We start from the raw sequence: 24319 nt of genomic DNA, 5'->3' as shown, positions 1-24319 counted from the left end.
AAATAGAATTGCAAGTCACATGTGTAATAGATAATTTGTACTCAGAATATATAAAGGACTCTACTGTTTTAATAATAACTAAATAAACTATTCATTAGAACAAAGGGCTTAAAGAGCTTCTTTACCAAAGATGTAAATGAAAGGCAAATTGACCCATGAAAAGGTTTGCAATAGCATTGTTTATTAAGGAAATGTAACATAATAATCCTTTAGTAGATAACACTACATATCTATCAGAACTCCCCAAACTGAAGAAGACTTACCAAAGTATTAAGGAAAACCTTGTACAACTGATCTCTCATATACCCTCTAAGTCTGTAGTAGAGAACATACAGGAAGAACTACAGAGAGGAACAATTAATACTAATGATTTTTTTTAAAAAAAAACCCACAGGTTCCTTTAAATATATATACACACATGAAAGGAATCTAAGTGAAGTCACAAATAAAAGGGATGCAATGCCCTATTCTAGATATCTTATACCCCAAATAAAACCTCCAGTGCCAGTAATGGGTTATATTCTGTCCAGTCATTGGCCAAAAGGGTCTCATGGAATTTCCCAAACATCACAAGCTATTGCTAAGGCTACTCATTGCTTTCTTTTTTTCATATTAATATTAATCCCTTTATTGTAATTTCTTGCAAACCAAATGGAAGCCATATTTATATAACTAACATTTGTATAATCATTATAGGAATTCAAAACTAAATAAAGATTATAAAGTATTTTATATATACAGGTTAACTTAGTAAATATTTATGTTCTTCACATGTATTAATAACCCACCGAACAAGTGGATTTCTGTGTTTGTTCAAAATGATATAATTTTGTTCAGTATGAGATTTGCATACTATGTGTAAATTAAATAATGTTATTGGTGTTTATGAGAGGCTGTATATTAAAATACCTAACTTACTTGGGGTCTTAACATAATCACTTATGTGGCAAAATATTGTCTAACACCTGTAAATAGCAAGAACACCATTTTTCCAATAACTTGAGTTTGAGCAGTGTTTTCTAAGAGCATCACATTGCTCTCTTATTATGCCTAGTTTAAGGCATTGCCTTTATTAGTTTATAAAATGGCCCTTAAGCATCTTCCGAATTGTCTGGTCCTTAATGTTTTTCATTTGTGGTTGAGTTTTGAGGGAAAGGATAACACCATTAAAATTGTGTCGTGAGTTTGCCAGTTCTACATGATAGACAAGGATTGAGGTTCCACTGGGTTTTTGTTAAGAGCACGAGAAAATTAGTAGCTTTTCAAATTTGAATTTTTGGATTTTGACACCTGCTTATACATAGTTATTTTCCATGCATATTTATGCCATGTGTGTTCTGTGAGTTGATATAGCTCTACATTATTGCCTGCCTGATATTAACATTTAATGTTGATAAGGTAACTTCAGTTTAATATTAAATTTTGTCATTTTCAAATATTCGTTGCTTTTTACAACCTGATGGTAAGGCCCTATTGCTGAAGACAATACTTAGGTCATCCAACCCAGAGAAGCCAAACTGGTGCCTAACTAGAAGTTCCACCCCTACTGAAAGGTACTCTGCATACTAGTAGAGGAGAAAGTTATCATCAGTGTCACCTAGCTACAAGCCATGAGAGTGACCTGCTTGAAGGGAATGCTAGTATACAAATGTTGTGGGAGTAACCAATCACTCTCTGATTGGATTTGAAGCTCATTTCATGAGATGAAACCCATACCTAACAATTAAAGAGATTGAGAAACTGAGATTTGATAGCTTATGGACCTAAGGAAAAACATAGTTCTATGATTCTGTTAAAAGACCATACAATAAATAAGTCCTATTGCTACACTCATAGGTCAATGTTTCACTCAACCCTGGTAAGATAAGCTCCCTCTTGCAGAAGATTGGAACTATTACAGACACCTACACCATGGCAATGTGCAGAGAGTGGGAGAAGTTTTGGAAAACTAAGTCTTAAATGGAATGTCATCATCAAAGCCCTCCTCTTAAGGCTCACACATCTACGTGAAGAGGAGGCAGAAAGACTGCAAGAACCAGAGGTAATGGATGACTACAGAGAAATAGTGTCTTCCAGATACAGAACTGATGCGTATATGAACTCATAGAAACGGTACAAGACCTTCACAGTTTCAAGCTAGATGGAGTCCTAGGATTGAGAGGGAAAAAATAAACATAGGGTCCTATTCATAACCAAGAAGCTATCTGCAATCATATCTACAAGGAGAAAAATCACTTTTCTTCAGTGGACAATTACTGCATCTTTCCTGGGTAGGCCTCACGCCTGGAAGTATTTGGCCAACACAAAATTAACTTTATTTATTTTTTTTTTTGTGGACCCTTTGCTTTGTTTTGTTTTGGCATTTTTGCCTTGTTGATTTTTTGTTGTTATTTTGATTTGCACTTTATTTTTGTAGGTTCTTTGTTCCTTGGTGTTTTTGTGGTGTGTTTGTTTTTATTGAGAGAGAGAGAGAGAGAGAGAGAGAGAGAGAGAGAGAGAAAGAATTTTAAGTTAGGTGGGTGGAGCAGTAAGGATCAGGGAGGAGTAGGAAGAGGGAAGAAATGATCAAAAATATTGCATAGAAAATTTTAATTTAAAAATAATAAAAACAGTTTTTTGAGAGTCACTCAGCTGCCTATAGGATCAGTGATCAGCAGAGCTCCCTGGAAGAGACAAAGACATATGAGCCACCTGAAAAGGATGCTCTCCAAATTGTTAGGATGCCTGCAGGTTATGCAGTGTGCTCCAGGTTCCCGGCTTTGGTGAACTGTCACCCACACGGGGGTAGACTTTGGTGATTCAGCTGTCTTTGAGTCAGTTCTGCTCCTGTAAATAACCCTAATCCATATTCCTGTAACGGCAATAAACGTTATTATTCACTAAGCAGGTCTTTTGTGGTATCCATACTTTGGTCTGACCTTTTGTTCCCTATCTGGGGTGAGTAGACCTTTGTTCACATTCTCCATGAATAGTGTCACATGATAGCTTTAAAGCTCTAAGGTTGTTTCTAGAGGAAAAATAATGGTACAGGATAGAGAGAGGGCTGTTGAGGTAATTACATAGAATCTATTTCCCTTCTTTTCTATCATTGTTGCGGTTTCTGTTTTTCTCAGAAATAGAAAGAGAAGGCTGCACACTTCATTAAATTCTTGGTAATTGGCTCTTAAGTAGGTTTAAATGACCTACCATTAATCTCCCTTGGGCACTTCTGCCACTGACCACTTTGTCACCTTTAGCCTAAGATTGTTCTAAGTCAGGCTCTAATCTGCTTCCATGGAGGTAACTGGGCCTCCAGTCTGAAGAGGATTTGCATTATTCATTTCCATTTCTCAGAGAAACATTTCCCTTGCACCAACTTCCCCTCAGGCATTAGCCAGTCAGTAGGAATTTTTCTTAATTATGACTCCCCAGTCACAGCTCTGGTACTCATTCTAGGGCCACAGACAGCTAACCTGGTTTCTCCAGGGCGAAGTCAGAGGGAATAGAATTTAGTACAGGTGACATAGTGCTGGATCTGTGCAACCAATTCTGGGTGACTTGCCAATTAATGATGGGCAAGTGGGAGGGAAACGGGACTGATATTTAATGGGTTTCCTTTTGCTTGCTTTCCATATTCTTGGATACTGGATTCTTAAAGCCTTTAATAGCAGACTCCTGTGGTTGCTCAGTTGTTTCTCAATCTCTTCTCTTCAGGAATCCTTCTTGTGTTCCTCTTTGGTTTCTTATTACTTTCCTTCTGAGAACACTTCCTGCACTTTCTCTCAGGATGCCTCTCATGTCCGTTGGGCTTCAGGCTGGTATGCCTGCTGCCTACCACAATTTTCTTCTCCATGCCTCACCTCCATAGAGTGGGGTCTCTCCTATCCTCTCATAGTGTTCTGTAAATCTTCGATCGTGCTGGGCCTCCCCCACTTACAGGGAATTGTTTGTAGGTGTTCTTTCTATGTGTGTGTTTTGTAAAGCTTCAATACTTCCTTCAATAGTTCCTTCATTTCCAAATCCTCTAACTATGGCATTCCAATTATATGTCATGAATGCAGATTACTTCCTATGATCTCATTTCCCTCCTGGTGGAAATATCTTCTCAAAATGCTCAGAAAATCTGCTTTCATGCTTTCTAGGATGTTCTCCAGAAAGTTCAAAGTTTTCAGTATTAGCTTGCCTGGCCTGTATCTAAACTATGTTTCTGTTCCCTATATGGATTGAAGATACGATTTATCAGCTGATGCTACTTTGTCTTTATTTAACTTTTTTCATCATATATTAGACCTTATTGTTTTACCCTTCACTGTTCTTGTAGTAAATTTGATTTAACAAACTGTTTAATTGGTTTTCCATTCTTGGTGTAACAGTCACGATTTATTTCTGGCCGGCTCATCTGTGCTGTGCTGGACTTTGAAGCTGGGCTGTGAGTCTGCCCTCAGCTTGCCTATTTTGTAAATATGTTGTTGTTCATCTGCCTGCTTGTTTCTCCCCTTGCACTTACCCATTATGGTATATAGTTATGAACACATTGTAAATAATGTCAGAAGCAGGACTCTTCATTTTGCACTTTGTATCAACCTGTTTTATGATCTGAACCTAGAGTTTTCTTAGTGGCAGTGAGTTTTATATCTAATTCACATTAAGGAAGGGTTATTGAAATGCCAGAGCTTTCTACTCCTTCTTCAGTCAACTTTTAAAAGTTACAAATTTGCTATTTTTTAGTTCATTCTTCATCTAAATTTTGGTTTACTGGTCTAAGTTAAAATAAGTCTCTTCATAAATTTCAAATAAAATTGTAAATTAAAAAATGTTTAAATTATCATTTTTATTATTTTTTCACAAAGTGTTGATTTGTGGCTTCCTCTTTTCTTGATATACCACACCAATTTAATCTGTTATTATTATTTTTAGAATACCAATATCCACCATTTAGCGTGTTCTCTGTTATATCTCTGTGTTATGTTCTAATACTATTAATTTTTATTAGATATATTTCTTTACTTACATTTCAAATATTATTCCCCTTCCTGGTTTCCTGTCCATAAGCCCCCATCCCCTCCCCCTCCCCTATATGGGTATTGCCTTCATCCACCCCCTTACTGTCCCCCCTTTATTCCCCTGCACTGGGGGTTCAACCTTGGCAGGACCAAGGCTTCCCCTTCCACTGGTGCCCCGAAAAGGCTATTCTCTGCTACATATGCAGTAGGAGCTCTGGGTCAGTCCATGAATAGTCTTTCAGTAATGGGTTATTCTCTGGAAACTCTGGTTGGTTGGCATTGTTGTTCTTATGGGATTGCAACCTTCTTCAACTCTTTCAATCCTTCCTCTAATTCCCCCCAAGGGGGTCCTGTTCTCAGTTCAGTGGGGTTTGCTACCAGCATTGACCTCTGTATCGGACATGCTTTGGATGTGTCTCTCAGGAGAAATCTATATCCGGTCCCTTTCAGCATGCACTTTTTAGCTTCATCAATCTTATCTAGTTTTGGTGGCTGTATATATATGGACCACATGTGGGGCAGGTTCTGAATGGTTGTTCCTTCAGTCACTGCTTTAAACTTTGCTTCCATATCCCCTCTTATGGATATTTTCCCCCTTTTGAAGAGTGGGCGCATCCACATTTCAGTCATCCTTCTTTTTGAGCTTCCTGTGGTCTGTGGATTGCATGTTGGGTAGTTCCAGCTTTTGGGCTAATATCCACTTATCAATGAGTGCATACCAATTGTGTTTTTCTGTGATTGGATTACCTCATTCAGGATGATATTTTCTAGTTCACTCCATTTGCCTATGAATTTCATATAGTTACTGTTTTTGATAGCTGAGTAATATTCCATTGTGTAGATGTACCACATTTTTTGAATCCACTCTGTTGAAGGGCATCTGGGTTCTTTCCAGCTTCTGGCTATTATAAATAAGGCTGCTATGAACATAGTAGAGCATATGTTTTTGTTGTATGTTGGAGCATCTTTTGGGTATATGCCCAGGAGTGATATAGCTGGTTCCTCAGGTAGTGTAATGTCCAATTTTCTGGGGAACCTCCAGACTGATTTCCAGAGTGGTTGTACCAGTTTGCAATCCCACTAACAATGGAGGAGTGTTCCTCTTTCTCCACATCCTCGCCAGCATCTTCTGTCACCCGACTTTTGACCTGAGCCATTCTGACTGGTGTGAGGTGGAATCTCAAGATTGTTTTGATTTGCATTTCCCTGATGACTAAGGATATTGAACATTTCTTTAGGTGCTTTTTGGCCATTCGATAATCCTCAGCTGAAAATGTTTTGTTTAGCTCTGTACCTCATTTGTAATAGGGTTATTTGTCTCTCTGGAGTCTAACTCCTTGATTTCTTTGTATATTTTGGATATTAGCCCTCTATCAGATGTAGGATTGGTAAAGATCTTTTCCCAATCTGTTGGGTGCCATTTTGTCCTAATGACTGTCTTTTGCCTTACAGAAGATTTGCAGTTTTATGAGGTCCTATTTGTCCATTCTTGATCTTAGAGCAAAAGCCATTGGTGTTTTGTTCAGGAAATTTTCCCCAGTGCCCATGTGTTCGAGACTCTTCTCCACTTTTTCTTCTATTAGTTTGAGTGTATCTGGTTTGATATGGAGGTCCTTGATGCACATGGACTTAAGCTTTGTACAGGGTGATAAGAATGGATCGATTTTCATTCTTCTACAAGCTAACCTCCATTTGAACCAGCACCATTTGTTGAAAATGCTATCTTTCTTCAATTGGATGGTTTTAGCTCCTTTGTCAAACATCTCAATTGTTTTTTATTATACCATTGCCTTTACTCTGGTTATATTCTTCTTCTTTTCTTTATGTCCTAATATCAACTTTTCATTTTATTACCTTAACACATTCATATTAACTTGTATAATGATTGTATTTTGACTTATTTATGATTTCTTGTTCCATTTTTCAGTATTGCTTTATTTGAGGAGAGGTACTATTTTCTCAAAATTTTTCTTTTGCTATTTCATATACAAATTACCAACCTGTAGAAGAAAATAACTTACTCATATAATAAATCAACTTATGCAGAAACCATATTAATTTAAAAAATATTATCCATCTACATTAAGAAGTATATAATGTAGAACAGTGGAAGAAATGAAAAAGGAGACATAAGTTATAGATGTATAGTTAATGAATGGAGAAGGGTAAAATACAACAATAAATTAATAAATCTAAAATGTAATATTTTAAATTCTAGAGAAATATAGTTAATAAATGAGTTCAAATAATTTTAATACATTTACATTAAGATAATTGAATAATGATTAAAATATACATGTTAAAATATAACGAAGCCTAGATAGTTTTCTAAGAGTTGGCATGGTATTTTATCTGGTGCAACATAAATTTATTGACCGAACCTCAAGGATCTTTGAAAAATGAAGTAATCTATAAAGCAAATGTGGGTTTATGCTCCTTGGGAGTAATGCTAATGTACACAATAGCTTTACAACAGGAACAGAGAATATTTTTCAACACATTTTATTGTGTTAAAAAGTTTAGCACAAAAAGATAAGCACAGTTTTTTTAAAGAAAAATTGTAGAAGAATTTAGCTTGTGAACATACATAAAAATATATATTCAAAAAGAAGATATATCTGGTGTATAGAGCAAGTTCTAGGATGGCCAGGACTCCATAGAGAAACCCTGTCTCAGAAAACCAAACGAAACCAACCAAACCAAACCAAACTACCAACCAACCAACCAACCAACTAATCAAACAAACAACAGAAACATAAATAACATAAATCAGTATTCCAGATATGATTTAACCCAGGGCTATAAAGGCCTCAGAGGGAAGAATCGAGCACAAGCACACAATTGATAGATGCACAGCGCCCAAACAAACAACAATAGAACACTACAAAGGTCATAGTGCTTTAGAGATTAGTTATATTTGATAGAGAGATTCCCAATACTCTAGGAAATCTTAAGTTCAATGTAACTACTTCTTAAAAAAAAATCAAGCACTGGTTCTTCCTGACAGCATTCATTCTCTTTTATACTTTATTGAGAATATTTCTTGGTACCCAAATCCCATGGGGGAGAGAGCAGAATTCCCAGAATTGTGGGCAACCTTGAGACCACAGGACAAACTGCCACTTCTGCCCACATCTCTGACCTCAGAGGAAAGTGCATAGTGACTCTGGATACAGGAGTATAGGAGCAGTCAGCAGCAGGAACCTGTTGGTTTCTGCCTGTGCCCTGAACTGAACTGAATCAGTTGCACAGGTCCCTGCACCAGAATCTCATCAGGGAGAGAGCTGGACCCTCAGAAGTACAGACACTCTGGAGAACTCAGAGGGGACAACTACTTTCTGCCCAAATTCTTTACCCAAGAGGTATCACCTAGTGTCATCTGTGCTGCCTCAGCACAGGGACCTAGGAGCAAAACCTCCTAGGGGCAGAACCCTTTGGGTTTCTGCCTGCACAGAGAGCTGAAGCCAGTCTCAAGGAGCACCTACACAACTGAGAGCAGAACTATCTATTCCCAGATCCAGTTGAAAGAAAACATGTCTACAGGCTTATAGGAGGGTCAAGCCACTGTCAGAAACAGCAAGACAAGCTAACACCAGAGACAACCTGATGGCAAGAAGCAAATACAGGAACCTAAGCAACAGAAACCAAGATTACTTGGCATCATCAGAGCCCAGTTCTCCCACCAAAGTAAATACTGAATATCCAAACACACCAGAAAAGCAAGATTTAGATTTAAAATCACATTTTATGATGATGATGGAGGACTCTAAGAAGGACATAAATAACTCCCTTAAAGAAATAGATAGCAATGAATAGCCTAGTAGGGGCACCAGTGGAAGGGGAAGCTCTTGGTTCTGCCAAGGCTGGACCCCCAGTGTACGGGATTGTTGGGGGGGGCAGTAATGGGGGGATTGATGGGGAGGGGAACACCCATATAGAAGGAGAGGGGTAAGGGTTAGGAGGATGATGGCCTGGAAACCGGGAAAGGGAATAATATATGAAATGTTAATAAGAAATACCCAATTTAATAAAAATGGAAGAAAAAAATAAAAAAAATAATACTTAATGCTTACCAATAAAAAAAAAAAAGAAATACAGGAAACACAAATAAACAAGTAGAAGCCCTTAAAGGAGAAACACAAAAATCCCTTAAAGATTACAGGGAAACACAACCAAACAGGTGAATGGAGATAGAAACAATAAAGAAAGCACAAAGCAAGACAACCCTGGAGATGGTAAACCTAGGGAAGAGATCAGGAGTCATAGATGCAAGCATCACCAAGAGAATACAAAAGGTAGAAGAGAGAATATAAGGGGGAGAAGATGCCATAGAAAACACCAACACAATGATCAAAGATAATGTAAAATGCAAAAAGCACCTAGCCCAAAACATCCAGGAAATCCAGGACACAATGAAAAGATCAAACCTAAGGATAACAGGTATAAAAGTGAGTGAAGACTCACAACTTAAAGGGGCAGTAAATATTTAAAAAAAAAATTATAGAAGAAAACGTCTCTAACCCAATGAAAAAAATGTCCATAAACATACAAGAAGCTTACAGAATTCCAAATAGATTAGACCAGAAAATAAATTCCTCCTGTTACATAATAGTCAATACACCAAATGCACAAAACAAAGAAAAAATATGAAAAGCAGTAAAGAAAAAAGTTCAAGTAACATATAAAGGTAGACCTATAAGAATTATATCAGACTTCTCACCATAGACTGTGAAAGCCAGAAGATTCTGGGCAGATGTCATACACTAAAAGAACACAAATGCCAGCCCAGGTTATCATATCCAGCAAAATTCTCAATTAACATAGATGGAGAAACCAAGATATTCCATGACAAAACAAAATTTACAAAATATCTTTCTACAAATCCAGCCCTAAAGGATAGTAGATGGAAAACTCCAACAGAAAGAGGGAAACTACACCCCAGAAAAAGCAAGAAAGTGGTCTCCTTGTCACAAAACCAAAAGAGGAGAAACACACAAACATAATTCCACCTCTAACAACAAAAATAACGGGAAATAACAATCACTATTCCTTAATATCTCTTAACATCAATGTACTCAATTCCCCAATAAAAAGACATAGACTAACAGACTAGATACATAAAGAAGACCCAGCAATTTGCTGCATACAGGAAACACACCTCAGAGACAAAGACAGACATTACCTCAGAGTAAAAGGCTGGAAAACAACTTTCTAAGCAAATGGTCCAAAGAAACAAGCTGGAGTAGCTATTCTAATAGTGGATAAAATTTACTTTCAACCAAAAGTCATCAAAAAAGATAAGGAAGGCCACTTCATACTCATCAAGGGAAAAATCTACCAAGATGAACTCTCAATCCTAAATATCTATGCTTCAAATGCAAGGGCACCTACATTCATAAAAGAAACCTTACTAAAGCTCAAATCACACATTAGACATCACACAATAATAGAGATTTTAACAACCCACTCTCATCAATGGACAGATCATGGAAACAGAAATTAAAGAAAGACATAGAGAAACTGACAGAAGTTATGAACCAAATGGACTTAACAATATTTATAGAACATTTCATCCTAAAACAAAAGAACATAACCTTTTCTCAGCACCTCATGGCATCTTCTTCAAGATTGACCATATGATTGTCCACAAGACAGGCCTCAACAGATACAGGAAGATGAATCCTACCAGATCACCAGGGACTAAGGCTGGTCTTCAATAACAAAAAAGACAGAAAGCCTACATATAAATGGAAGTTGAACAACGCTCTATACAATGATAACTTGGTCAAGGAAGAAATAAAGAAATTAAAGACTTCTTAGAATTTAATGAAAATGAAGGCAGAGAATACCCAAACTAATGGGACACAATGAAAGCAGTGCCTGGAGGAATACTCATAGATCTGAGTGCCTCCAAATAAACAAAAGAGAGCATACATTAGCATCTTTACAGCACACCTAAAAGCTCTAGAACAAAAAGAAGCAAATAACACCCAAAAGAAGTAGAAGGCAGGAAATAATCAAACTTAGGGCTAAAATCAAACAAGCAGAAACAAAAAGGACTATACAAAGAATCAACAGAACCAGGAACTATTTTTAGAGAAAATCAATAAATAAATAAACCCTTAACCAGAATACCAGAGGGCACAGAGAGTGTATTCAAATGAACAAAATCAGAAATGAAAAGGGAGGAGACATAACAACAGAATCAGAGGAAATTCAAAAAGTCATCAGATCCTACTACAAAAGCCTATATTCAACAAAACTGGAAAATCTGGATGAAATAGACAATTTTCTAGACAAATACAAGGTACCAATATTAAATCAGGAACAGATAAACCATCTAAACAACCCCATAACTCCTAAAGACATAGAAGGAGTTTTTAAGACTCTCCTAACCAAAAAGAGCCCAGGACCAGGTGGGTTTAGTGGAGAATTCTATCAGACCTTCATAGAAGACCTCATATCAATATGGTCCAAACAATTCCACAAAATAGAAACAGAAGCAATGCTACCCAATTCATCCTATGAAGCCACTATTACCCTTCTACCTAAACCTCACAAAGACCCAACAAAGAAAGAGAACTTCAGACCAATTTCACTCATGAATATCAATGCAAACATACTCAAGCAAATTCTCGAAAACCGAATCCAAGAACACATCAATATGTCATCCAACATGATCAAAGAGGCTTCATCCCAGGGATGCAGGGATGGTTCAATATATGGAAGTCCATCAACATAATCCAGTATATCAGAAGACTGAAAGATAAAAGCCACATGATCATTTTATTAGATGCTGAGAAAGCATTTGACAAAATTCAACACCCCTTCATGATAAAGGTCCTGGAAAGATCAGGAATTCAAAGTCCATACCTAAACATAGTAAAAGCAATATACAGCAAACCAGTAGCTAACATTAAACTAAATGGAGAGAAACTTGAAACAATCCCACTAAAATCAGGGACTAGACAAGGCTGCCCACTCTCTCCCTACTTATTCAATACAGTACTAGAAGTCCTAGCCAGAGCAATCAGACAACAAAAGGAGGTCAAAGGGATACAAATGGGAAAGGAAAAGGTTGAAATATCACTATTTGCAGATGATAGAATAGTATACTTAGGTGACCCCAAAAGTTCGACCAGAGAACTACTAAGCCTGATAAACAACTTCAGCAAAGTGGCTGGATATAAAATTAACTCAAATAAATCAATAGCCTTCCTCTACTCAAAGGATAAAGAGGCTGAGAAAGAAATTAGGTGACACCCTTCACAATAGTCCTAAATGATGTAAAATACCTCAGTGTGACTTTAACCAAACAAGTGAAAGATCTGTATGACAAGAACTTTCAGTCTCTGAAGAAAGAAATTGAAGATCCCAGAAGATGGGAAGACCTCCCATGCTCATGGATCGGCAGGATTAATATAGTAAAAATGGCCATTTTGCCAAAAGCAACCTACAGATTCAATGCAATTCCCATCAAAATTCCAATTCTTCATAGAGTTAGAAAGAGCATTTTACAAATTGATTTGGAATAACAAAAAACCCAGGATAGCAAAAACTTTTATTTCAACAATAAAAGAACTTCTGGGGGAATCACCATCCATCACCTCAAGCAATATTACAGAGAAATAGTTATAAAAAATGGTATGGTATTTTTACAGAGACAAGCAGGTAGATCAGTGGAATAGAATTGAAGACCCAGAAATGAACTCATACACCTATGGTCACTTGATCTTTGACAAAGGATCTAAAACCATCCAGTAGAAAAAGGTAGTATTTTCAACAAATGGTGCTGGTTCAACTGGAGGTCAGCATGTAGAAGAATGCAAATTGATCCATTCTTATTGCACTGTACAAAGCTGAAGTCTAAATGGATCAAGGACCTCTACATCAAACCAGATACACTCAAACTAATACAAGAAAAAGTGGGGAAGGTTCTTGATCACATGGGCACTGGGGAAAATCTCCTGAATAAAACACTAATGGCTTACACTCTACGATCACGTATTGAGAAATGGGACCTCATAAAACTGCAATGCTTCTGTCAGGCAAAGGACACTGTCATTTCGACAAAATAGCAACCAACAGATTGGGAAAAGATCTTTGCATCTGATAGAGGGCTAGTATCCAAAATATACACAGAACTCAAAAAGTTAGAGTGCAGAGAGACCAATTAAAAATAGGGTACAGAATTAAAGAATTTTCAGTTGGGGAATATCGAATGGCTGAGAAGCACCTAAAGAAATGGTAAACATCCTTAGTCATCAGGAAAATGCAAATTGAAACAACCCTGAGATTCTACCTCACACCAGTCAGAATGGCTTTGATAAAACTCAGGTGACAGCTGATGGTGGTGAGGATATGGAGAAAGAGGAACACTCCTCCATTGTTGGTAGGATTGCAAACTGGTACAAGCACTCTGGAAATCAGTCTGGAGGTTCCTCAGAAAATTTGATATTGCACTACCTGAGGACCCAGCTATACCTCTCTTGGGCATATACCCAAAAGATGCTCCAACATATAACAAGGACACATGCTCCACTATTTTCACAGCAACCTTATTTATAATAGCCAGAAGCTGGAAACAACCCAGAAATCCTTAGAGAAATGGATATAGAAAATGTGGTATATCTACACAATGGAGGAGTACTCAGCTATCAAAAACAATGACTTTATGAAATTCATACGCAAGTGGATGGAACTAGAAAATATCATCCTGAGTGAGGTAACCCAGTTACAGAAAAACACACATGGTATGCACTCACTGATAAGTGCATATTAGCCCAAAATCTTGAATTACCCTAGATATAATCCACAGACCACATGAAGCTCAAGAAGAAGGATGGCCAAAGTGTGGATTCTTCACTCCTACTTTAAAGGGGGAACAAAAATATTCATTGGAGGGGATATGGAGGCAAAGTTTGGAGCAGAGACTGGAGGAATGGCCATTCAGGGCCTGCCCCACATGTGGCCCATATATATATAGCCACTAAAACTAGATAAGATTGATGAAGCTAATAAGTGCATGATGACAGGAGCCTGATAGAGCTGTCTTCTGAGAGACAGACACAACCAGAGTATGTCAAATACAAAGGTGAATGCTTGCTGTAAACCACTGAATCGAGAATGCGCCCCCAACCCCCATTAGAATAATTAGAAAAAGGATTGAAAGAGCTGAAGAGCCTTACAACCCTATAAGTGCTACCATGCCAGCCAACCAGAGCTCCCAGGGACTAAACCACTACCCAAGACTATACATGGATTGACCCATCCTCCAGCTGCACATGTAGCAGAGGATGGTTTTGTTGGGCACCAGTGGAAGGAGAAGCCCCTGGTCCTGCCAAGGTTGGGCCCCCAGTGTAGGGGAATGTTGGGGGGCATGAAGGGGGGTATATGGGGAGGGGAACACCCTTATAGAGGAAGGGGAGGCATATGGGATAAGGGGCTTATGTCCAGGAAACCAGGAAAGGAATAACATTTGAAATGTAAATAAAAAAAAAAATAAAAGAAAAAAAAGTCACTTATCCAGTAAAAAAAAAAAAAAAAAAAAAAAAAAAAAAAAAAAAGAAAAGAAAATATTTCTCTATTTCTTTCTGAATTTTTTTCCATTCCTTTAAGGTAAAATCAAATATCTCTCTCTCTCTCTCTCTCTCTCTCTCTCTCTCTCTCTCTCTGTTGTGTGTCTGTCTGTCTCTCTCTAGATAGATAAATAGATATAGATATATATGTATAAATAGACATGCATGTATTTTCTTTTTGAGTGAAATCAGAAGACGTTTTCCTCTAGAAAAACTCATGTCAATAATATTTCTGGACTATGCAGAGCTCACCATGTGGGAGTCTGACTCTTTATACCAGTCTGTCCCTCCATTGTGCTTGCTTTTTCTTCCACCTATGTTCTGCCTAGATGTTCTCTTCTGTTACCTGTGCCAGTGAAGAAATATAATTCCAATGTGATTTTCTTTTTTTCTATGAATGATTTGAGTGTTTGCTTTGTTGCATATGCAAAGGACTCTTGTCTTTAAAGCCAATATGTTTTCTAATATATTTTTAACTTTTACTATGAAAGATCAGTTCTCACCCAGACACTGAGAGCACCCCATTTCCTTCTTACAATGTGATCACGTTCTTACATCACTGTTTTCAACCCTCCCCCAGCTGTCTATCACTTTTACAATTGCTTAATTTTAAAATGTTGATTTTTCGCTGTTCATTTTTTAAAAATTTTATCTTCTTGTGCTTGTTCTGCTTTTCCCAGTGGATTTCTCACTATTTAGTTTTCATTTCCAGAAAGATAATTTGTTTCTTTTGATTTGAATTTTTTAATTTAAAAAGCCTTACCATTTGCATTTATGTCTCACAGTACTGTAGTGGTCTGGCCAACCTCACAAGTCACTTGCAACATTTTTCTTGAGTTTGTGTATTTTTTCTTTATAGATGGTATTGCTTCATTTTTCAACACTCATATTTGCATCAGCCCATACTATCTTATTCAAATAAACTTTTAATTTTATAACTGTCTTTGATTTATTTTAAAGCTGCAAAGTTAGCATAGGAATTTTTGTACAACTTGTACCCAGTTTCTTTCTTTCATATTCTATATGGGATGGCTAATGCACCATAGTGACATGTTATTATTAAATAAACACCATTTTAGTGAGGTTTATTTCAATTTTCTGACCACCACTTTTCTTTCTAAGGATCCCATCCAGGGTACCATACCATATCAAGTCAGCATGTCTATGTAGGCTGTTCTGGACTGAGACAGTTTTTTACTGGGGTAGTCAGTTTTCTATGCCTGTGTATCTTGTTATTTAAGTAAAACTAATCCAAGTGGTACTATGAAATGTTTTATTGATGATATATCTATATCTATATCTATATCTATCTATATCTATCTATCTATCTATCTATCTATCTATCTATCTATCTATCTATCTATCTATCTATCTATCTCCAGCATATCTCAAGTAAAGTAGGTTAAAATTTCCTTCAAACATAGAATAGACTAGAAAATGGAGGTAAGGATGGAAATTGTGTAATTCTATGCATGAAAGAACAGGAAACACTAAAATAAGTCATGCTTTGTTTTGATATTGTTTATTTATCTATGTATGTACTGTGAGGCTCTGTCTCTGTCTCTCTCCCTCTCACTCCTCTTGTGTGCATGTGCACATGTGCACACCATAGACTTGCAGGAACCCACAGAGGTCAGAAGAGGGTATTGGGTCCTCTTGGAACTGGAGTTGTAGGTAGTGTGAACGATTATGTCATGCTGAGAACTGGACCTGGAACCTCTGCAAGTGCTCTTAACCATTGAGCCATCTCTCTAACTCCCTTGCTATCTTTTAAATCTTTTTTTTAAAACTTGTACTATGCTGGGAATCAAACCCAGAATGTTGTACACACTAGACAAGTGCTATATCATTGAAGGCTATCTTCAGCCCTTTGCCATCCAAACATGAGTATGTTAAGTTAGATAATGGTTGTCCTAGGCTGAAATAGATTAGGGTAGTAACAGGCAAGGAAAAGAAAGGTAGCTTCTTGAATTCGTTTAGATGTTGTTTCTTGTTTTCTCTAATATTTGTGCAAGTTAATTTAGTTAATTTGGTTTTTTAAAAATTGCAAGGTGATGCTAATAATGTGTACACTTTACTGTATTGTTTACTGTAGAAATCTTCCAAGAACATTTTGTATTACTCTATAATATCTGTAGGTGAAATCTGGAAGGCTTTCAATGTGTGTGCTTTGAGCTTTAGTAAAATTTCTTTTATGAATGTGGGTGCCCTTGTAGTTGGAGCATAGGTGTTCAGAATTGAGAATTCATCTTGGTGGATTTTTTCCTTTGATGAGTATGAAGTGTCCTTCCTTATCTTTTTTTTTTTTGATAAGTTTTGATTGAAAGTCAATTTTATTCGATACTAGAATGTCTACTCCAGCCTGTTTCTTGGGACCATTTGCTTGGAAATTTTTAACCTTTAACTCTGAGGTAGTGCTTGTCTTTGTCATTGATATGCATTTCCTGTATGCAGCAAATTGCTGGGTCCTGATTAGATATCCAGCTTGTTAGTCTATGTCTTTTTATTGGGCAATAAAGTCCATTGATGTTAAGAGATATTAAGGAAAAGTAATTGTTGATTCCTATTATTTTTGTCGTTAGAGGTGGAATTATGTTTGTCTGGCTCTCTTCTTTTGGGTTTGTTGAAAGATTACTTTCTTGCTTTTTCTAGGGTGTAGCTTCCCTCCTTGTTTTGGAGTTTTCCATCTATTATCCTTTGTAGGGATGGAATTGTGGAAAGATATTGTGTAAATTTGGTTTTGTCATGGAATATCTTGAGTTCTCCATCTATGCTAATTTGGCTGGGTATAGTAGCCTGGGCTAGCATTAGTGTTCTCTTAGGCTCTGTATGATGTTTGCCCAGAATCTTCTGGCTTTCACAGTCTCTGTTGAGAAGTCTGGTGTAATTCTGACAGGTCTGCCTTTTTATGTTACTTTACCTTTTTTCCTTACTGCTTTTAATATTCTTTCTTTGTTTTGTGCATTTGGTGTTTTGATTATTATATAACAGGAGGAAATTCTTTTCTAGCCCAGTCTATTTGGAATTCTGTGGGTTTCTTGTGTGTTTATGGGCGTCTCTTCCTTTAGGTTAGGGAAGTTTTCTTCTATAATTTTGTTGAAGATATATTTTGGCACTTTGAGTTGGGAATCTTCTTCCCTTTCTTCTGTACCTAATATCCTTAGGTTTGATCTTCTCATTGTGTCCTAGATTTCCTGGATGATTTTTGGTTAGGAGCTTTTTGCATTTTGCATTGCCTTTGAGGGTTGTGTCAATGTTTTTATGATATCGTCTGCACCTGAGATTCTCCTATCTCTTGTATTCTGCTGGTGATGCTTGCATCTATGACTCCTGATCTCTTTCCTAGGTTTTCTATCTCCGTTTGTCTCCCTTTGCAATTTCTTTATTGTTTCTGTTTCTGTTTTTAGATCCTTGGATGATTTTGTTCAATTCCTTCACCTGTCTGGTTGTGTTTTCCTGAAATTCTTAAAAGCATTTTTATGTTTCCTCTTTAAGGGCTTCTACCTGTTTACCTGTGTTCTCCTGTATTTCTTCCTAAAGTCCTTTATCGTCATCATGAGATGTGATTTTAAATCGGAATCTTGCTTTTTCTGGTGTGTTGGGGTACCCAGGACTTGCTGTAGTGGGAGAACTGGGTTCTGATGATGCCAAGTAGCCTCGTTTTCTGTTGCTTAGATTCTTGCTCTTGCCTCTTGCCATCTGGTTATGTCTGATGTTAGTTGGTCTTGCTGTCTCTGTCTGGAGTTTGTCCCTCTGTGGGCCTGTGACCCCGTGATCTTCGGAGTAAAAGCACTCCTGGGAGACCAGCTCTCCCAGCAGGATTTGGGTATGGAGGCTTGCGGGATAACATTAGCTCTGGGTGGAGATGGAAACCGGAAAGATCCTGTCCCAGGCTGCTTCGTGATTACTGTGCCCTGTGTGCTCCTGGTGGGTCGAGTCCTTCTTTGGACAGTTATTTGGTGGAAAGCGGGCTCTCACCTGTGGGTTTAAGAGTTAGAGGACTCCTGGGAGACCTGCTCTTTCTAGGAAGGATTTGGCTCTGGAAGGCTGTGGGACAGCTTAGCTCTGGGATTTACACTCTTAGGCAGAGCACATAATCTACACTTCAATAAAGAATTTCATAGGCAGACAAGTTTGAGACAACTCCAAAGTCCCAGAGATATTCATTAGGCAAAAATGTTAATTTATAACCAAATGAGTGAAAGTCAGTTTTTCTAAAAACTTGATCTTGATTATTTATGCCTTTACTGATTAGACTGAGTAGAAGCTATACTAAGATAAAACAGCTTGTTTAGATAGTATGATCCTAATGACTCAGAATCTTTTTTTAGCAAATTCTTCAAATTGCAATCAAATTAAATTTCAAAATCTCTTTAAACTATGGCTCCTACACATGTAATTGGAAGATAATACTTGTCACACATGGTTGTTTTAAAATTTAAATGTATGATATTGTAAAGTACTTACTGTGCCATACTGTCAGATGCTCAGTCAATTTGATGAATGAATTTTAAGGCTCTCTGTAAGAGGAAAAGTGCTGTTTTTCAGTAAATTTGGGATTTTTCTCTTTTAGAATAGTGTTATAATTATAATACCAAGTTGGTATAACTCCCCACTGGCATCAAATACATATTTTGGGATGTGCATTTCAGCTATGAAAATTACTTTGCATACATCATCTCTTCAAGTATCCAGTTTTTGTTACCACCATTCTTTTGTGAAACCACTGTTCAGGGTTTAAAGAGAATCTATAGTCTGTGATCACCAGCAAACTAACTTTCCAAGTGCAAAATTAAATCTTTGGTTTTTCTTAGCATCACAATCTAGCCAATGAGCCAACTAACCACAGGTAATTGAACAAAAAGTAGGTAATTGACATGAAATGCTCTACTACCTCAGAAGACCAATTTGGTCACATCTCTTTAATTTTTCAATTAATCAGTTTGGGAACCAACATCCTTATCCATCAGGAAACCTAGAGCATCTCTCTTGTGGTTTCTCTTACCTCCAGTATGTCTGAGAACATTAACATCTCATACACATGCAAGTTTCTATTTTCACACAAATAAAAGAGAATTATGGGTTTGACTACCCTGTTTTCATATCTACCACCATATGATGTGATTTTGGGGGTTGCTTTTTTTGTCCACTTGACATACATTAGGGTTATCTGAGAAGAAGGAAGCACAATTGAGAACATATTTCCATTATATTAGTTGTAGGCAAGCCCAGGAGATTTCTGTATTTATAATTGATGTAAGTGAATTCAGCCCCTGCAGAGTGGTGCCACCTTGGCCATGTTGTCCTGAGTTGTATAAGAGAGGCCGAGCAAGTCATGAGACACAAGCCAGTGAATAGCATTCCTCTACAGCTAATGTTTTAGTTCCCACCTGCAGGTTTTTGCCTTGGGTTCCTGCTCTGATCTCCCTAGACAATGAACCACAAACTCTAAACTGAAATAAACCCCTTCCTTTCCTAGTTGCATTTTGATTATGGTGTAACAACCACTTACCTAATCTTGGTTAGAAACTGTTTAGTTCTGTTATATCACAGAAGTATGAGCGAATCACCTGTGTTAGGAGGCTAAAATGATACAGAGAACATTGTGTGTTTTTTTAAATGTATATGTGTATGCGTGTGTATTTGTGTGTGTGTGTGTATTTGTGTGTGTGTGTGTGTGTGTGTGTGTGTGTGTGTGTGTGTATAGACAAAAGTTAATATCAGGATATCTTTCGTAATGGGTTAGTGTTAGGACAGTGTCTCTCATTGAACTGGGAGTCTGCTCTTTCAGCTAGGTTTCAGTCAATGAGCTCCCAGGTTCTACCTATCACTAGCTACTGATGTGCCTGTCATACCAAGTTTTACATGACTGTTAGGGATTCATATTTGAGTCTCCATACTTGCTCAGTATCTTACCTTCTGAACCATCTCCATGGTCTCACTGTGATTTTTTTTTGTACAGTGAATCTGTTAATGCTATAGTTGGTTTATCTAATTTTTAGTGTCCAAATGTTTTGTCCTCCTTATAAGCTTCTTCCCATAGTTCCAGTTAGTTCTATGAGTGCTGAGGCCAAATCTGCCATGTGAAACCTTGTCTTATTTTATAGATCCAAACCACTGTCATCTTTCCCTATGTATGCATCAGCTCCAGCTCCAGAATGTGTAATATCTAGTTCCTTGGGCTATTGTGCTAATTGTTCAACTTTCTAAAAGAGACAAATCCCATGCTTTAGGAAGCCATCTTTATACTTCCTGCCTTCATCTGTTCACAGCCATGGAACCCAAGGAGAAGTGTCAGCCTGCTTCACCACACTTAGTGCTTCAAGTCTTGTCTCCTCTGTGTCCATTTGGTCCTTTCAAGTGTGCCCATAAAGATGATAGACAGGGGAATTCTGGAAACCTTCTCTTCCTTCCAGGTAAATCATAGTGTCCCCACCTGCGGGGACTCAGTTATCCGTGGGGGTTGAGGGGGACCTGCACCTGTGGAAGAATGGGCGAGAAAGGGGAGTGAGACAAAGCAGTGTTCTTGTCAAGGTCTGTTTATTGAGAGGAGTGTACAGCATTTAAAGCTCTGAAGCAAGAACTGAAGCTTAGTGCGGGGGAGTACTGGGAAGTGCCCAAGGACATAAGGTGAATTGGTAAACCACAAGATGTTCTTCTTAGACAATGAGGCAACAGTCTTCCGGGAACATGTTCTTATGGAAAGGTCAAGCCTTTCCCAGAAATCTGCTCAGGGCAGGGCTCTAGCTTTGCCCAGTCCAACAGTCTGGTCCCGGACATCATAGTATTCTCAGGGATCATGGTTCCCTATGTAATACAACAGATAGAGTTCTCCACTATCAGTCTATTAATACCTGGAGTTTTAGGTTAAGATTACACCATCTGTTGGACAAGATCAACACTACAGTTAGGCTGATGATCATGTGGTTTAGACCAGAGTATATTAAATGCTTCCACTCACCGTTCTCTTTGTGTCTAAGGAATTTTTACATGACTACATAGGTGGATGAAATAGTGATACACATAAAAAATCCACTGAAAGTAAATAGATAAATTCATTAAAAAATTCATTGTTTTATATACCCACATATATAAGCTTATTATTATTTGTTAAAGGCAGAAACAAAATTTCATATTAATGAGATAGGTGTACTTTTTATATTTGCATAAAAAATATTGGCTGGATATTTGATCCTGCAGAATGTGGAGCATCTTCAATGTTTTCAGAGTTGATGAATATTTTGATTTTTATAATATGTAGTAAAAGTGATCACAATATGTTTTAGGAATATTGTTACATTTTATGTTAATTCCAAATAACATTTATTTCATGACTTAAAAGAAATAGAACTCAAGTTAAAGATTCAAGTAGCAGTTTTTATGATCAAGTATTCAAATCCAATCCAACGCAACTCAATCCAATTAATACTTATATGCTATGGAATGGTAGCAATCAAATACTAAAAGTCTTTGTTTTCCATTCTTAGCCATGGAGAAACACACATTAAAATTCCTATGAGCATTATCTTACCCCAGTTGTAATATCATCATGAGGAAGGAACAAATGACCGCAAATTCTGTCAAGGATATTCTGGTGGTATAATGTGCTTGGCCCATAGGGATTGGTGTTGATGAGAGGTGTGGCTTTGTTGGAGGAAGTGCGTCACTGTGGGGGTGGGCTTCCGAGGTTTCTTTCTATGTTCAGGCTCCACCCACTGCATCAGAGAGCTTTCTTCTTGCTGCCTGAGTATTCCAGTCTCCTGGCTGCAGTTGGATCAAGAGGTAGAATTCTCAGTGTCTTCTATTGCACCAGGTTTGCCTGGACACTGTCGTGTTTCTTATCTTAATGTTAATGGATTGAACCTCAGGTAAACCAGTCCCCGTTAAATGTTGTCCTTTATGAAAGTTGCCTTGGTCATGCTGTCTCTTCACAGGAATGAGATCTAAACAAGAAAACTCTTATTTACTCCTAGTGAAATGTAAATTTGCACAGCCTATGTAGAAATCAGTATGGAGGTTCCTTACAAAACTGAATGATGCTAATAAGCACATACCCAGAGAACAAATACCACAGAGATACTCTTGCAGCTATCCACAATAATCAAGTAAAAGAACTAACCTAGATTATTTTTAAATAGGTAAGGGATGAAGAAACATGCACTACATGTCTTGGAAGATGGCTCAGTGGCTAAGTACTTTCTGTGCAAGCCTGTGAAGCAGAGTGTGGTTGTCTGGAACCTGTGTACTAAATGTTTATCTGCTGTGGTGGCCCCTCGTGGGAACAGGGGATCCCCAGAGCCAGCTGGCCAGGGAGATTACCATGTCAGCGAGCTTTGAGTTTGATTGGAAGATCCTAATTCCTCAAGTATCACAAAAGAGTGAGGAAAATTTTCAACATTAATATCAGGGGTCTCCATGTGCACATGCATCTGTACATATGTCTATACTCAAACATGTAAACATGAGTATACACATAAATGTATACCATACACATGGAAAAATGGAAAAATAAAAAACAGAATATGGTCCATGTAAACAAAGCAGTTTTATGCAGCCAAAGAGGAAAATGAACTCATGGCTTTTTCAGGTAAAATGTTGAGACTAAAAGTTAAACATATGCATACACACACATACACACACACACACAGTCACACATCTAGGCAAGTCCACACTCAAACATATACATACAATACATACACACTGGCATACACACACACACACACACACACACACACACACACACACTCATGACTTCACACTAGAGAAAGAGTTATGAGAGGATTTAAGTAAAGTGTGAAACATGATAATGAAGTAAATATGATAAGAAATAAGAAGGGAACCTTGTCTAGTCCCTGATTTTAGTGGGATTGCTTTAAGTTTTTCTCCATTTAGTTTGATGTTGGCTACTGGTTTGCTGTATATTGCTTTTACTATGTTTAGGTATGGCCCGTGAGTTTCTGATCTTTCTAAGACTTTTAACATGAAGGGTTGTTGAATTTTGTCAAATGCTTTCTCAGCATCTAATGAGATGATCATGTGTTTTCTTTTCTTTGATTTGTTTACCTAGTGGATTACTTTGATGAATTTCAGTGTATTGAACCATCCCTGCTTCCCTGGGATGAAGCCTACTTGATGAGGATGGATGATCATTTTGCTGTGTTCTTGGATTTGTCTGCAAGAATTTTATTGGGTATTTTTTGCATTGATACTCATAAGGGTAATTGACCTGAAGTTCTCTTTCTTTGTTGGGTCTTTGTGTGGTATAAGAGTAATTGTGGCTTCATAGAAGGAATTTGGAAGTGCTCCGTCTCGTTCTATTTTGTGGAATAGTTTGAACAGTATTGGTATGAGGTCTTCCAGGAAGGTCTGATAGAATTCTGCACTAAACCCTTCTGATCCTGGGCTCTTTTTGGTTGGGAGACTTTTAATAACTTTGGTCCCTGGTATTTGTCTAGAAAAATTGTCCATTTCCTCCAGATTTTCCAGCTTTGTTGAATATAAGCTTTTGTAGTAGGATCTGATGGTTTTCTTTTAATTTCCTCAGATCTGTAGTTATATCTCTGTTTTCATTTCTGATTTTATTAATTTGGGTACATTCTCTGTGCTCTCTGGTTAATCTGGTTAAAGATTTATTTATCTTCCTGATTTTTCTCAAAGAACCAGCTCCTGGTTTTGTTAATGTTTTATATAATCCTTTTTGTTTCTACTTGGTTGATATCAGACCCAAGTTTGATTATTTCCTGCTATCTACTCCTCTTG

Source organism: Rattus rattus, chromosome 3 (assembly GCF_011064425.1).
Source record: "Rattus rattus isolate New Zealand chromosome 3, Rrattus_CSIRO_v1, whole genome shotgun sequence".
In the NCBI taxonomy this organism is placed as follows: domain Eukaryota; kingdom Metazoa; phylum Chordata; class Mammalia; order Rodentia; family Muridae; genus Rattus; species Rattus rattus.
This window is presented reverse-complemented; position numbering follows the sequence as displayed.